Source organism: Pan paniscus, chromosome 15, assembly GCF_029289425.2.
Source record: "Pan paniscus chromosome 15, NHGRI_mPanPan1-v2.0_pri, whole genome shotgun sequence".
NCBI lineage: Eukaryota > Metazoa > Chordata > Mammalia > Primates > Hominidae > Pan > Pan paniscus.
The window spans coordinates 13972243-13986926 of record NC_073264.2 but is presented as its reverse complement, the minus strand read 5'-3'; positions in this window follow the sequence as shown (position 1 = coordinate 13986926).

The following is a 14684-nucleotide window of genomic DNA, read 5'->3' as shown; positions in this document are numbered from 1 at the left end:
ATAAATCATGCTGCTATGAAGACACATGCACACGTATGTTTATTTCGGTATTATTCACAATAGCAAAGACTTGGAACCAACCCAAATGTCCAACAATGATAGATTGGATTAAGAAAATGTGGCACATATACACCATGGAATACTATGCAGCCATAAAAAATGATGAGTTCATGTCCTTTGTAGGGACGTGGATGAAATTGGGAATCATCATTCTCAGTAAACTATCGCAAGAACAAAAAACCAAACACCGCATATTCTCACTCATAGGTGGGAATTGAACAATGAGAACACATGGACACAGGAAGGGGAACATCACACTCTGGGGACTGTTGAGGGGTGGGGGGAGGGGGGAGGGATAGCTTTAGGAGATACACCTAATGCTAATTGATGAGTTAATGGGTGCAGCACACCAACATCGCACATGTATACATATGTAACTAACCTGCACATTGTGCACATGTACCCTAAGACTTAAAGTATAATAATAATAATAAAAAATAAGGAATGGAGATAATGATGATGGTAATGTCTTGGATACTGATTGCAATGGACTGCATGTCTGTTGCCACCCTGTCTCTGAAACTTATAGGTGGAAATCCTAACCCTTAATATGATGGTATTAGGAGGTGGGACTTTCAGGAGGTGGCTACATCATGAGGTTGGAGCCCTTCTGAATGGAACTAGTTCCCCTATATAATAGACCCAAGAGAGTTCTCTCACTCTCTGGCATGTGAGGATACAAGAAGAAAATGGTAGTCTGCAACTTAGAAGAGAGATATCACTGAAACCTGGTCACTCTGGTACCATGGTCTCAGACTTCTAGCCTTTAGAACTGTGAAAAAATTGATTTTTGTTATTTCTAAGCCACCTAGTCTATAGGTCTTTGTGATAGCAGTCAGAATTGACTAAAACAGTAATAGTAGCAATGGCGATGGAAAGAGTGAATGCATTTGATAAATACTTTGAAGAAAGATATAACAGGACTATCAGTCATCTGGATGTTTGGCATGAGAGAAATGCAAGATGGTAATTAAACAACTTTGTGTCTAAGTCTGAAGGTTGGAGAATAGGCAAAGGTAAAAGTAAAGCTATGGGAGTTACTGACACTTATGAGCCCTTTAAAGGAATTATTTATTTTTATTGTTAAATCACCAAGGAAGGGTTGAAACAGACAATAGAAATTAATGCCAAATGAGCTGAAAAAAATGTGTTGCAATTAAGTTGGGAATAAAAAGCTGAGGTGGCTAGAAGAAAAGCAAGGTTGGTATATTTTTAAAGAACTCTATAATGAATAATGTTTTGAAGAGGAAGAAATTTTCAACAATTTGAAATGCTGCTGAGACTTTGGGAAATGTGAATGGTGCCCACGTAGAAGTTATTGACAGTCATTGAAACAACACTCCCTTTAGCATTATGTATAAGAAACTAGATTAGAATGAAACAAATGGATTCTTAATTCCAGAATTGTGGAGAAATAGAAAATCTAAAAACTTATTGGAAACACAAGAAATGCAACATGAACTATAATAACCATCCATTTCAATAAAATTAGAGGATTTCAGGTTCAGGCCATGATAAAGTAGCACAAACTCACACCCTGAAGTTGGCTATAAAAGCTGGGCAAAATATGTTAGACAACTGTTGGAAGACACCGGAGAACAATCAATGTATACAGAGCTTGAGTGGGATTATTATTAAAAAGAAATAATTATAGACTATAAATTACATTCACTCAGACGTTTTTCCTCTAATAACATTTCCCAAATACTGATGTGAAGAAAGAAAGCATACACAGAAAGTGAAATTTTACTGTGTTGAGGTGACAGAGATTAGAGTTCAGAGTATCTAGTGTGTATGGAGCTCATGAGACAAATTTCCAAGAAGGAGGTAACCACAGAGAGAGAGCCTGAATATCTGCATACAAATGCCCCTTAAGTGTGGCCAGTATCAAAGATATGTATGCACAAGGTGAGATGTCAAGAAGCCTAGCAGAAATCAATAAATGGGAGGTTGGAGTGCTGAGTTTAGATTTCAGCTAGTGGTTTAGAGAAGAAAGAGGTTGTTGTTCAAACACTGGTAATTACAGAGGATGAGATGGGAGTGAGAAACTATATGGCTAAATGTGGTCATTCTTCAGGTTTTAGCTTTTATGCAGGGTGCTATGTGCTGGTTGCTTCCAACACTGAAAAAGTTACTATTTAATTACCTACATATAAAAGATGACCATGAATAGGCATAAGATGAAAGTATGTCATTAATCAAAATGATGATTAATTCAATTCTCTATAATTGAGATTCAATTAAAAAGAATATTATTCATCACATTTACAGAGTAAATGAGAAAAATCACATAATTTCAGTAGATGCAGATACGTTAAGATCTGTATCCTAACATATTGATACAAAGAAGTATTTGATAAAATTCATCATTAATTTACTGTATATATATATATGTTCTTATTAAACTAGGATTTAAGAGGCACTTCATTAAGTTGATAAAGTGTATCTTTTGAAATCCTATAAACAATATCTTATGACATAATAATGTGGGAATGTTAGAAGACTTGCTTTTAAACCTGGGAACAAGAAGAGATTCTCTGTTATTTTCCTATGCTGCTGTAACAAATTGCCACAAAATGGGTAGCTTAAAGCAACACAGACTTTTTCTCTTATAGTTCTGAAGGCCAAAAATTCATAATCAGTATCAGTGGTCTAAAACCAAGGTGTGATCAGCACCCTATTTTTTCCAGAGAACTCAGGGGAGAGTAATTCTAGAAATTATTCCAGAAACGCAGGTTCTAGAACTACATTTCTTGTCTCAAAGGCCCCTTCTTCTATCTTCAAAGATAGCAGCGTATAATTTTCAAATATTTCTCCACTTCCATGATCACGTAACCTAGATTCTATGTCAAATCTCCCTCTCCCTCACTCTTATAAGGACACTTAAGATTGCATTTAGAGCCCACCAAGATAATTCATGATAATCTTCCATCACAAAATTCTTCACTTACTCACATCTGCAAGTCTCTTTGCCATAAAGGTTACATTTACAGGTACTAAGGATTAAGACCTGACATCTCTTGAGGCCATTATTCACCCTAACACAGATGTCCTCTCTTGCTGCTTGTTTTACACATTGTACTTTTCTGAATACTTTTGAGAAAGTTTGCTCTAAAGAAGAAAAAAAAGTAGTTCTATATTTGTGAGACATGTAGACTGAGGAGAATGACTATTTTTCTAATGTGATAAATAAAAGCACATTTATGTGACAATAGCAATAATAGAGAAGATAAATGAAAGTTATGCAGAAGGGAGAAGATTTGACAATAGCAAGCATGAAAGTCCTGCAGGAGAAAAGTTTGGATGGGATACTGAATAAAATTGTAATATTACTTTTTGATGCATACGTTCACACCATTTTTTCACAATGCTTCCTAGATTGCTCTGTATTTCTTTCCCATCTATATATATATATACGCATATATATATACACATATATACACATATATATATACACACATATATACACACATATATATACATATATATACACATATATATACACATATATATACACATATATATACACATATATATACACACACATATATACACACACATATATACACACATATATATACACACATATATATACACATACACACATATATATATATACATTTTGACTGAAAATGATTGACTAGGATGAAAGAAAATGAGAAAGAAAAACGGAACAAGGAATTCTCAATTATACAAATAGAATATTATAATTAGTAAACCATGAATAAAAGAAGGCATATGGGCTGGGCGCGGTGGTTCACGCTTCTAATCCCAGCACTTTGGGAGGCCGAGGTGGGCGGTTATGAAGTCAGGAGATCGACACCATTCTGGCTAACAGGGTGAAACCCCGTCTCTACTAAAAATAGGAAAAATTAGTCAGGCATGGTGATGGGCACCTGTAGTGCCAGCTAGTCGGGAGGAGGCTGAGGCGGGAGGAGGCTGAGGCAGGAGAATGGCGTGAACCCGGGAGGCAGAGCTTGCAGTGAGCTGAGATCGTGCCACTGCACTCCAGCCTGGGTGACAGAGCGAGATTCCATCTCAGAAAAAAGAAAAAAAAAAGGAATACTTGATAAAAAAGGTATCCATATATCAGATAAGAAGATGTAAAATTTATGTGCTATCTACTTCTGGAATTTCCACCATAAGGGAATAATAATGACGTAGGGGTTCACTTAAAGGACAGAACTTGTACTTGGTTACTTATGTACACAATCTCTGCCTTACTTGCTTTTGGTGGATCGTATTGTGTCATTTCAATGTGGCCATTATTGTCTTTTATGAACATATACAATAAAGTAATATACCTTTACATAATGTCTACATCTCTACTGTAATTTAAACTTTAATGGCTCAAAAATGCTAAATTACAAAATAGAGAAAGATATGTGTTAAATGCAGATTAATATAATTTAAATAATATTATATATGATAAGGGTTTGTAAAACTTAACTATTAAGATGGATAGATGAGAAAGATAGAAACCTAGAATACAATACTAGAAAATCTAGAAACATAGTAGAGATGAGTTCAATAATTCGATTCTATATAAGAGGTCATCAAACTACAAAGCACAGAGCTAATCAGGCCACTGATGCATTTTGGTAAACAAAGTTTTATTAGAATAAAGTGACATCCTTTTATTTTACATATTGTTTACGGCTACTTATGCACTACGACGGCAAATACTGGTACTTGTGACAGAGATCACATGGCACGTACATTCTAAAATACTTAATAGTTGGCCCTTCACGAAAGGTTTTGAGAGCTACTGCTCTAGGAAATCTCAGGTTCAATGTCAGTTATGAATCAGCTTTGCTTAGCATAGCCATCTTTGAAATCCTTTCCAATGACAATAATTGTTATTGCCTCTAGACAGAAGAGTCCAATTATTTTAAGGTTTCATTATTAGGAATGGTTCATTTAATTAAGCCATAGTTGTTACTTCAAGTATAATTAATTAGTGAAGGTATATTGCTTTTATGGGATATAATTAATAGGAAAATAGGTTACTGCTCTGTGGCATAGTTAGAATTTAAATGCTGTGGCTTTATAGAATTTAAAGGTAGGGTCTGTTTATTATGAATTATGCCTCCCATCATCTAGCTCATGTGAGGTAGTTCTGGAATAGCACATTATTTATGTTTGCTGATAATTTATTTTAGATATAATGGTTAGGAAGGAGTTCATGGTGAAGAAGGTAGATGTCACAAAAACATGCCTGAAATGGTATGGAGAAGACGAATCCGTGTATTTATTCATTTAATAAGTTATGTTGTCATTCAAGCAAATAAAAATAGTCTTTACTCTGAACATTCATATAAAATATCTGTTGTATAATTAATCATGTGCTTCTGAATAAAATAGATGAAAGCATAGTTTGCATTATAAGCATTAATTCATTAAAATTTACCCTGAACATTGTTATTTGGTTTTATTAGCAAGAAATATAGCACTTGGAATGGTTTACTAAATACATGTGAAGAACTCTAGATCATAAAGAACCTAAAATACAGAATTTTCAGCATTATTATAATCTATTTAATTACACTTTCAGGTTTATTTGTTACTGAAACTTAGTAACTTGATTTTGGGAGTTTTATATCGCTTCTGTGTCTTGTTTGTTTGCACAAGTTTGTTTATGGTGAAGTGCAAAGTATTTTAGTAAAAGGGATTTGAGCCACAGATGACAAATAATTACAGGAATATATAACATAAACTACACTTGGACTTTAAAGCAGGATTAGATTATATTACTTTTGTTATTATTCTTTGTTTTCAAAAGGGAATGATGGGTTATAGCTTTATGCCCAAATATTTAGGCAAAACACGACAAAAGAAGGGTGAAGAGACCTTTTATCTAATGGACAAAGTAGAAGGTAGCACTCATAAAATATACTGTTTTGTGTAATAAGTGAATGGAATCTTTACACAATTTTTTGCTAGGGTTAATTGTTTAGGAAACTTTTCTAATTGGCAACTACTTCATAGAAAAACTTGATCCAGACCTATATGTGGAACTTCCCTTTATATTAACTTGCTGAAATTATTAAAGTTAAAAGCTTGTTTTTCCAGGTTGATACTCTCAAGACCTACAAAGACCAGCACATTGAAGCAATCAGTTGATTACCGTCATGATGCCTGCGTATGTTTATTTCATGTCAGACTCACCTGAGGTCTGTAATTGAATACATAAAGAGTGCAACCATGGAAGAAACAAGGTTGGCTTGTGGTGCTCCTATGGCAGCATCAACACAACTTCAAGTGCACCATGAGCATGAGCACTGCCAAGAAAATATATTGGCTCTCAACTCTCAGAATACTGCCATGTCTAGAACTTTTGGCCTTGCCAACCACTGGGCAGTAAGAGACAGTAACAAATCACAGCAGATACTGTTTCCTTAGAGCAATTAAATTACATCAGAAAAACTAAGCTGAGTGATAACAAAACAATTTCTAAATGTCAGGAGCCTATATCAATTCATTCATAAGTTGCTCATTTCCCATGTCCTTGGTGTTGCTTATGATTCTACTCATGGGTCATTGTCACCTTTATACCAGGATCTAGAGGACAAAGCAGCCACTCCAGAACATTGAAAGTTACTGTAGTCAAGGAAAAAAAGAATGTTGTGAGGCAAGCTCTGAATTTTTGCCTCTAGAAGGAAACAGACACTTTAGTCTACTAACATTTCAATAAGCAAAAGGAAATCACATTCCATAACTGAATTAAACAGGGCAGTGAGGTATATCCTACCATGTGTGTGAAGAAGCCAAAAAATATGTAAGCAATCCTAATGTTTATCACCTTAAATTTATCCATGCATGCTACTGTGGTCACTTTCACTGTAAAAGCAGTCATTGCAGAATCATCACTAGTATCTCAGTATATTAGTCAGGGCAATTAATATTAGTTTCTGAACCAAACTGCAAATATCTGTGACTTAACACAATTTTTTTTCTTCTCATTCATATAATAATTCAGTAGAGGATTAACTTTCTGAAATTCCTTAAAGGTTTTCACAGAATCCTCTGCATTTAATATAAAGAGGAGTATGAGAAGCATTGCATGAGGTATCTTATAGCTCAGTCTAAAAGTGGGAAATATAACTTCTACCTTCATTTCATTCACCAGTGAAATGGTCTCATCCTACCTGCAATTGAGGCTGAAAAATACAGCATTGTCTTGTGGTCCAAAGAAGGACATAATGTTACCTCACCAATCTCTGTCAAGGTCAGTCCTTCTGATGCCAAAATACCTGCTTTAATCTTCCTCCCATTATAAAACACACCGACTTCTCTCAAAATGAAAAATGCAGAGTTCTTTCAAGGTCTGGCATCCAGCTCAAAATGTAGTATCTCTGGCCACTCATAATTCTCCCATTGAAGTCCAGATAAGGTCCTCATTTCTCAGTAAAATCTAAACTTAAAAGAATAAATATGTGTCCTGTGTACAAATATGAAACGGTGAAGTGGGAACAAGGTGGCAGCAATAAATACATCTCTATCACCACAGTCATTTGTTCTTGACTATTTGCAAATCATTTCAGGAAGACATGGTGAAACATCCTACACTGTGAGTGGCAGAACCCCATGTGCACTGCAATCTCATTTCCTACCCTCCAGAGGAGTATATAAACTTTTCCTACGTAAATAATGGCCACATTTTTGTATCGATACATTGTAAGTTCTAAGATGTGTGTGTGTTTTTTTTAAGAGGAATTAAAATAGAAAAGCATATACCTAAAAGATGTTCCTCGGGATATATCTGCATATATTCTCTACTCTTGTCATTTTAAATAAAAATACAGTGGTCCCTTGATATCCTCAAGAGATTGGGTCCAGGACCCCAGAGGATACCAAAATCAGCACATATTCAAGTAATCCTGTGGAACCAGAGTATACAAAAAGTCAGTCCTCCATATCTGCGGGTTTTTCATCCTGTGGCTACTGTATTTTGATCCACATTTCAATGCAGATGCTGATTTTTTTTAATTAAAAGAATCTCTATATAAGGGGATCCACACAGCTCAAGCTCATGTTGTTCAAGTGTCAACCTTACTAACTTTTTTATTTCTGTCCAATATAATTTAAATAACATAATTCTGTGAACTGCATGTCATTAATTACATATACTAAGAGGTGGCATAACAATGTGTTTAAATTCCAAGAAATGGTGGCTAGCAAATTTAATTCTCATCTCTGCTCTGCCACAGACAAGTTCTGAAGTCTTGAGCAAATCATGAGTATCTATCTCTAGCTTACCCATCTTAAGAAGGAGCCAGTAAGTAGCAATTATCTTTCAGTGTTCTTATGAGGAGTAAATAACCTGTACACATCAATGCTCAGAACAGAGATTGCCATGTGGTATTATGTCTGGAGTTGGTTCCTGCCTGTGGGTTTGGTGGGTTCGTGGTCTCGCTGACTTCAAGAATGGAGTCATGGACCTTTCCCATGTTACAGATCTTAAAGATCACGTGGACCCGACGAGTGAGCGGTAGCAAGGTTTATTGTGAAGAGCAAAAGGAGAAAGCTTCCACAGCATGGAAGGTGACACCAGCAGATTGCCGCTGCTGGCTCGGGTGGCCAGCTTTTAATCACGTATTGGCCCCTCCCATGTTCTATTTTTGTCCTATCAGAGTGCCCTTTTTTTCAATCCTCCCTGCAATTGGCTACTTTTAGGATCCTGCTGATTGGTGCGTTTTACAGAGCGCTGATTGGTGCATTTTACAGAGCGCTGATTGGTGCCTTTCACAATCCTCTTGCTAGCTACAGAGCACTGATTGGTGCATTTTACAATCCTCTTGCTAGACAAAAAAGTTCTCCAAGTCCCCACTCCACCTAGGAAGTCCAGCTGGCTTCACCTCTCAGTATGTTCTGAATAAATTGGGCTATTAAATATGTGATATGAATTAATCAAGCAGAGAAAAAGTTACTAGTGACAGGGAAAGGGAGAAAATATGTATTCAATATTATTTTGTAAACAATTTATAAATATGCTGCACCTATGAGTTTCTTCTCAGTACCTTAGAAACTATAACACCATGGACAATTTTGGATAGTTTAGGGAAGTGCATTATTTGGTAATGTGAAAATAAGATGGTCGTGATAAAGCAACTTGGGAAAAAAGAAATGGCATGAATCTTGAGAACACGTACTTTCTGACAATTTTCATGTTTAGGAAAGAGCAAGCTAAAAATCTGGAAGCGTATTTGTTCACAGGCAATTTTCAATTGGTCTCATGCATTTCTGTGCATCTTGCAAATAGAAAGGCACTAGCTTCACATTTATTACAGGTTTTCCTTTTTAAAGATCTTTATATAGTGGATAGCCCTGGAAGATCAAGATATTGTTTATTTATGGATGAGAGAACAGATTTGTTTATTTTCAAGTAAAACGAAGATAGTGTTTCCTCCACAGAAAACATCAGACAGGTGTGCTTACTGCTCATTTATTAAAGATTTAAGTTTCCTTTACTTGGAGTTCTTCATCTGTGACACAAACTGTGTGTAGCATCAACTTGAACTCCTTGTCATCATCTCCAGTAAACTTGAGGGAAAACAGGAACCAGAGCAAAGATGAAGCTCGTGCAACTCTGTGCTGTGCTGCAAATAATGGAAGTCTTTCTGTCTCTGACCAAACAGTTATGTGTCTTCTGCCAGCATCCATAAAACTGAAGCAGGCTAACTTGTAAGCTCAGATCCTTCACAGTTCTTGACAATAGTCCCTTAAAACTGTCTGCAGATGCACATCCCTTGGAAAAATTTTGCATCCTTTTAAGAATAATTGATATCCTAGTTAATGACAACAATATGACAGGATAGATCACTTTAAGCTTCTACCCAGATTACTATAACTTTTAGGTAAACAATGTATATGCCACTTTTTCTAAGGTTATCTAGCCATTTTCGATGTAGAAAACAATATTGTGTAAGATAAGCTGAGCATATTTTTCACTTCGTTTTTGTTTTGCAAAACAATTTTATTGGTTTTGCTAATGCCCCAATCATCAGTACTGCTTGGTATAAGAGCCGAGTTTGAAGAATTATCATGTTGCAAATGTATTTTGTTCAGTTATTTCAAATTAGTAGACCGAATTGAGAGGTGGAAAATTTTAGAAAAATCTTGGTTAATCATACTTGGAATTTGGTTATGTAATATCTCTTTCTCTTTTGGGGAATACAAAGGTTCATAAACTAGTGATAATCTTCACTCTTGGAACCATTAGATGCTATCATGATGTTAGCACAGAAGATAAATTTATAATGTTGCAGTGAGGAAAGGAAATAAAACATGTAAGTCTTTGAAAACAACACTATGACAGCCCTTGCAGGCTAAAACTTAGACACCAAAGCATTTTTTGTTACTTTTGGAGAATAAAAGAAGTGTGCCCCTCAATGTCTTGTGGGAGAAAATATATAGTTTGATACACTTGTCAATATCTCTAACTCAAAAATGATGAGTATAAGGAGTGACCCTTATTGTAGTCTTATATTTCTCTCCAACAATTAAGAGAGTTGGTGGGGATGTTTTTTCCATGAGTTCATCCTGGGCCCCAGGAGATTTTCATCTTGTATTCTCTTTATAATCCTATCTTAGTGTTTCATCCTCATGGCTAAGTTCAGCAATACTTCTGCATTCCAGACAGTAAAATGTGTAAGAAGAGATGTAAAAACAATCGGCTTTGTCTTTATGGAGATTAACTTAAATTTATGCTCATAATATAATTCATATTATATTTGATCAAAATTAATCACTGATAAGAGACTATAGAAGGTAATCTCCTGCTTGTGGTCATATGTACTTAGGATTCTATTACTAAACAAAATGAAAGAATGCATTATATGCACAATTAGTGGTCTCTAGTACAAAGAAATTACCAGGTCATTTCCAATTCTCAATATTAAAAAAAGTTTATTTCTTACTGCACTATCAAATTGGAAAGGTCAGTAAAGGGGCATTCAATAATAGTAAAAATATGAATAACAATCATATGTATAACAACAGAATCATTTAAAAAGATGTATATTTAAAATGTGATTATTGCATTTTATTTCCCCAGGCAGAAAATAATAAACTGGAGAAAAATCACATTTGATTGATGTCTGTTACATGGATTTTTAAAATTTGTATCAATGAATGCTTTTTAAAGGTAAGCTAATTGAGGCCTACCGAAGGTAAATAAATCCTTAGTTATTTTGGTAAATATATTTTACAGTTTCATTCTTTTTCAACTTAAGTTAGATAATAGGTACTATATTCTCTCCTAATGTAAATGTTTATGAGCATTGAAACTCCATCTGGAGAAAATAGAAACACTTTTAATTTAAATGACATTTGAAGAAGGAAATGTATAAATGTATTCAAAGCTGTAAGTGAAAATGGGAAGGTCCTATTGAAAAAAAAAGAAAGGACAAACACTTTCCAATGACCTTTCTATAATATTAGCAAATTTATTATGATCTGTTATGAAAGACTGTTTTGCCTACCTTGTTTCTACTGTCTCAACTCCCTAAGTACGAATTCAATTGAAAAGTAACTTCAGGTATGGGTCCATTTTAATGTCCCTCTACAAGATCTGCAGTGCCATTAATTACAATAATATAATCTTAGAGCCAAGGACCCTTAGAGATTATCTAATCCTATTCTATTAATGCATGATGAAATGGGCTTAGCAATCTGTCTAAGGTTACACAAATTCAAAAACACATAGAAAGTTTTCATAATCAAATTAAATTAAAAGTATAAAACAATTAATGTCACTAATTTATGTATAAGAAAATATTAAATATCATTTTATATGAAGTGATTCTGATAATTTTAATGAGTTCATAACAATGCTTCTAAATATTTCAAAATTTTAGTTTATCATCCAAATATGATAATAATATACACTTTTATAAGTGAGTCTTCTACAGTGAAAATTACTAATTATAGGAAAGAGAAAATCATGGATAAATAGGGTTGTATCAAACTCTTAAAATGTACATGTGGAAATTTAAAAATATCCTCTTGCCAAGGGGATGTTGATGTCATTCCATAACAGGATTGACATGTGTAATTAAAACAAACAATAAAAATTAAGAATATATAAATAATATTTTAAATGCTTGAATTTGTTATTTATAATGAATATTGAAATTTATTTAGTGAGATAAAAGGTTAACAAATTCTTGAATATAATTATACTACTTTTATAATAAAATGCATCCAAGCTGAAATCTCACTTCTGTTATCAACTGCTTTGATGGTTCTAGACTCATTTCCCTATTTTTGGTGAGTCATAAGATGGATGACGCACATGCTCAATAGCAGGTTATGTTCATGGCTAAGGTTTATCATAGCAAAAACTACAGAGCAAAATCAGTTCTATTCATATTTTTAATGAATAGTAAACTAATGATATCCTGTTATTCCTATGCTTTGTCTATCATACCTACACATAAATATAAGCACTGGTAAGTTCTGGTTCCAAACATAGCTTATATATGAATGCCATAATCATTCAATATGCATACATTAGCCTTGAATTTTGAAGATTAAAAATTGTTTGTAAAACTATCTAGAAAAAATTTATTATGATTACAGCCACTATTAGGTTTCAAAAGGGTTCATCAGAAATCTCTGAGGTATATAATGGGGAAAGAATATTTTGACTACCACTTTAACAGGTCTGCTATTTAATAATATTAGTTTCTTTTTAATTGATGTTTCATGGACATCCAGAATACTAGCTATAAAATCATATATGCTGCATAATGCAAGCAAAACAAAAGCACCGGTAAATATTACAGAAGACTATACATGTATGTATATCATTGCCATAAAATACCTATATACATATATGTATATACACACATAATTGTTTTCACAACCATGATATTATTACTTACAAAAGCATGCAAATTTAGGGAGATGGCTAAATAAGTTATGGCTTTTTCATAAATTGTAAGCCTATTCATTATAAAATATTATTGAAGATCAACTTTCATTTGTTCCCCAACAAATTATTGAGTATCTACTATGTATACTCTAGGCCCATTTCTAGGGACTGGGGAAAAAATAGTGAAAATAACATTCAGAATGTCTTGGCTTCACAGAGCTGTTGTTCCAGTGTTGGGAGAAAAACAGTAATTAATACCACAAAGTATCATGTGTTGTATGCCAGATGGTTTAAGTTCTATTCTAAAAAATGTGGCAAAGAAGGGGAATAGAGAGTTCTGGGCACAAGAGGTGCTGGATACTGAACAAGATGGTTGCTGAAAGCCTCACTGGGTGGTATCATCTGAATACAATGAGTGGTTATGAGAGAATGAGCCAAGAGCATAATTGAGAGAACATTCAGGGAGCAGAAATAGCAAATGAGGCCTTGGTGTATGAACGCACCTTTGAGGTTCCACTAAGGATGCCAATGTGATACAGCAGAGGAGATGAGGTCACACTCCATGGGGAGATGGTCACATAAAGCTTCTTAGAAAATGGTAAGAACTTTTGTTTATTTAATTGGCAGCCATGAAGGGTTTTAAACAGAAAAGCAATCGCCTCTTTAAAGAATCAGCAGTAACAGTTTGACTGATCTGTGAAAATAGACCATAGCATAGCAAAAGAGAAAACAGGGAAATTAGTGAGGAAACTATCGGGTAAACTATTGCTGAAGCTGTTCTAAACTATAAACTATGTAAATTATGAATTGAAATTGTTCTATGCAAACAAGATATATTTGAACCCTGTATATTAGAGGCAAAAGTCCATGATATTGGCAATGTTTTGGCCTGAACTATGGGAGGAACAGAGTTGGAATTACTCACCTGGGTTTAAATTTGGGAGGAGCAAATTTGGGATTAGAGGATAGGAAAGATCAATAGTTTTATTTTTGACAGGCTTAATTTTAAATAGACAATCATATAATATATTTTAAATAAATTATTAATCATAAAATAATGTCAGGCTATATTTTAATACTCACCTATCAATTATAAATAAATAAAATGATAAGAAAATACATAAAAACCGCAATAGTTTTTGTAATTAGACAGTGGAGTTACTTGTGATTTTAATGATGTAGGAATTATTCAGTTTTTAAATAATAAATCTTTATTAATTTTATAATTATCAAAGATGCTATAAAAAGAAATATTTTTTTAATTACTATGCTACTGATGTATTTCCATTACATTGACTAACAAAATTAATACTAGAATTTTCAAAAGTATCCACAGTGGTTACTTTATTTGCACTGTTAATTCAGCTCTTTTTAAGTATGCCTTCTCGTTCCCTAATTGATATAATTCAGAGACTACACTTGGACACAATTTAATGAATAAGCAAATTAGGTCCAGTTATTCCAATATGAAATTCCTTTTAATTATGGGCTAATTTTGGAGATGTAGAATAATTTGAATGTTTAATTTCATGACTCAGTATGACCTACTTCACATTGTTTTATGAGTGGGTGAAAAATATAAGTGCTAGGAAATGTGTACCAGAAATAATTTGTCATCTAATTACATTTCAGAACATTATACCTCCTCAAAGCCTTGTTTCGGCATATATCTCATTTTAAAAATCTATGTTGTATATATGTTTACTTCTTTAAAATTTTAAAAATGTTTGTGGCATTCACATAAAAT